The sequence below is a fragment of the Enhydra lutris genome, unplaced genomic scaffold (assembly GCF_002288905.1).
Source record: "Enhydra lutris kenyoni isolate GAN:26980312 unplaced genomic scaffold, ASM228890v2 scaffoldscaffold86, whole genome shotgun sequence".
NCBI classification, from domain to species: domain Eukaryota; kingdom Metazoa; phylum Chordata; class Mammalia; order Carnivora; family Mustelidae; genus Enhydra; species Enhydra lutris.
Window position 1 is genome coordinate 5,956,546 of NW_019154170.1, and position 3,406 is coordinate 5,959,951.

The window sequence follows — 3,406 nt, forward strand, 5'->3', positions numbered from 1 at the left end:
CCTTCTCACGCCAGGCACCAGGTCACAGCGGCTGGTGTTGGGCTCATTCACGGGTTTGCAGAAACCTGGGGGCAGCAAGACCAACCATCAGACCACTCCAGGGCTCCTTGGCCCCATCCTCCCTACTGAAGTCAGACCACAGAGGCCTCTGGGAAAATCCCTCCCATCCATTCCCATCAGGGTGCAAACCGGGAGGCCTTCCTGGAGGTGGGAGGTGGTGCTCTCCCCATGGGCCCCCTCTGTCTGCCCTCCGGCAGGCTGGGAAGCGGGGTCAGCCTGCACTGAGCTCCCTAGGGTCTTGAGGCAACCCCCACCCTCAGGGCCACGGAGGAGCGCAGGTACGGACCACAGCTTCTGGGGAAGACCCTGGATTGTTGCTTCATAAACAGAGGGGGCCGGGCGTGCCCGGCTTCTGATTGGCTAGAGCCTGTCACTAGCCGCCGGAGGCCAGGTGGGTTCTGGGTTCCGGTTCTGAGTTCCGGACGCTGCGCCCACCCCTGCTGCTCACACCCCTGCTGCAGAAAGCTCCAGGCACCGCCCCCCCAGGCTAACCAAGAAGATGGCTGACCCAGACTGAGCACTCCTTGTACACAGGGCCTGAGAGAACTTTCCTCCCTCATGCTCCCACCTCATCTCTAAACCTCAACCTCTCTGGACCTCAGTTTCCCCATGTGAAGGACAGTGTCTTGACAGCGCCCACCTGTCTGTGCTCAAGCATGCACACAGCGGGCCCCCATCCGTGCTAGGGAAGGGGGCGCTGGGTGGGACTCACGTTAGGCATACAGAGCACTGAGGCCCATGGGTGAGCTGGTGGCCGAGAAGACACACACAGCAGGTTCCAGGGAAGGCTGGGTTAGGGGCAGGGTCTGGGTGACATCACAGCCTCCCTCACCACCCCATGTGACCTCTTCAGGGGAGTTCTCCTGCCTCTTAGGACCCCAAGTGGGGCCAACATCCCAGCATGAGGTGCCGTGCCCCAGCCTGGGGTCTCCTCAGCGTCTCAGGCAGGAACATCTGGGACCTGGCAGAGCTGGCCCCACCAGGACAGAAGGACGCAGGTCCCACCCCCGCCCCCGACCCCAGCACCGGCCACACCCCCTCCCGCCCTCCAGTAAAACCAACCGGGCAGAACCCAACAGGCCCAGCGGTGACACCCTGGACAATACCTCCCAGGGATGGGGGACCGGAGATGGGGGGGCAGGAGACTGTCCCTGACCTGGCAAGTGAGCCCCTCAGTGGCTCCCAGGGCAGACAGGTTCCCACGACCCTGGCAGCTAGCAGATGCTCACACACCCGGCCGGCAGCCCTCCCAACTCTGTGGCAACCCCGGAAGCGGAAACTGACCCTACTCACAGGAATCCTGCAGTATAGACCCCCCCCCCGCACCTCCCCAGTCAGGGGGTTCAGTGGCCCTCCTGCCTTCTCCCCAGACCCCCTGGAGCTTTCATCTGAACAGGTGAAAGGGCAGTGTGGGGGGGGCAGGTGGGTGGCCCCTGTGGGAAATAGGGATGGCACATGTCCCCAGAGGACCTCGGTATCCGGCAGGGGTCTCAGGGCACAAAGACCCTCTCCGAGGCCACAGGGCTGGAGAGTGGCCAATGCAGTCTGTCAATAGAGGCAGCAAAGCAGCACCCAGCCCCCCACTCCCTGTCCCCTCGAGGACTGGTGGTCACCCCCCCACAGCCCAAAGAAGTGCTGAGGGCACATTTCACACCCAGTGTCTAGTCTGGTCCACTGCCCCTCCCCCACATTTGACAACTTCAAGACGAGCCCCCCCTCCCCACGGAAACGCTCCAGGCAACACCTCCCCTCCTGTTTGGGGGGCAGAAGGAAGAGGCCAGAGGAAGCCACTCCCCCCCCCCAGCCTCCCACCCCCAGGCCTGCTGGGTTTAATGACCCTTCCGGGTCGCCTAGTGGGGGAGGGGAGCAGGGCAGGCCTCCACGTAGGGGCTGGTGGGGGGAGGCAGGTGGGAACCCCAGAACTCCCCTGGGCCGTGCCTGGGGCCCCCATGGCCGCCATTAACCCTAAGCTGGCGACGCCCACCCCCTCTAGACCCCTCCCCCAAGAGCCCTTTGTCCTCAGCCCCTACCCCCACTTTATGACAACCCCAAGGGAGAGGCATTCCCAGGAAGGGACCAGGCAGGGGTGGGGGGTGCTGGGTGGTCGCTGAGACCTGACTAGGGGCCCAGAGGGATCCGGGGCCACACCCTCCCCCCAATGCCTCCCGGAGAGAGAGGTCACCCGCTCGGGCCGGGCCTTGCAAAACACGGTTATTTAAAGAGTTGTGCAAGGCTGGGGCCCGCGGGTGGCGAAAGGGGCCCCTCACTCCACGAAGGGAAGAGGGGGTGGGGTGGGGCAGAAAGCCGGGGAGGGGGCTAGCATAGTTGGGAGGGGGGCGGCCCGGAGGAAGTGAGAAAAGAAAAACCGAAGAAAGAGAAGAAATAAGACGACAAAAACCCCAGTCCGGATTTCAAAGGCTTCTTGGAAAGCGACCGATTTGCATGGGTTGGGGGGGGCAACCCCTCCGGCCCGGGCGACTAAAAACGGAAGATTATTGACAAATCCGCCGCCTGGGGTCGGACGCCGAACGTTGGAGTTGACAAACGCGCGCTCCCCGCTCTTCCTGCGCCCGCTTTTGTGTCTGGGGGGCACTGACCGGGGCAGGGGGGCTTTTCCCGGGGATCCCCGCCAGAGCGCTGGCCGCCCCGCCGAGCGCACGCCGGGCGCGGGCATGCTGGGGTCCCCCTCCAGGGGCTCTTTTCGGCTCCGGAGCCCGCACCTCCTAAGTAAGCAGTCGGGGCTGGAGGGGGTCGCCGGGGACCTGCCCTCCCCACCCGGCGCTGCCGCTCCCCGCGGGGCTCCGGAACACAGCGCCCGATTCCGGGGAGAACGTGCGATAAGAACCCGGAGTGCAGCCCCCCGCGCGCGCCGAGGGACCATTTCCTTCCGCCGGGGGGGTGGGGGGCAGCGCTCCCTCGCGACCCCCGATCACCCTCGCGCAGTGTGGTGGGGGGGGTGAGGTCTCCGAGGGGGGTCGCCGAGTTAACACCCCCAACTCCGACCTGCTACGGCGGCCTCGTCGGTCCCGAACCCCCACCCCCGTCCCTGCCCAACTTTGGAGACCCCCTCGCCGGCTTCCCGGGCGCACTGCGCCCACTCAGGGCCGGAACCCGCGGCTTAAAAGGCCGGCCTCCCCCCCCCCCCCCCCCGCGCCTCACCGCGCAGGGCCAGCTCGGGGGGCGCAAGCCCTGCGCCCGGCGTCCAGCCCTGCCCCGGCCGCGCCTGGCCTCCGGCCCCGGGCCGCGAGCTGCGCACTGCTGGCTCCCGGCCGCCGCCGGGTTTGTGCCGCGCGCCGACTCACCGAGCCGCCAGCCGAGTCCGCGTCTACACCCCCATCCGACCCGA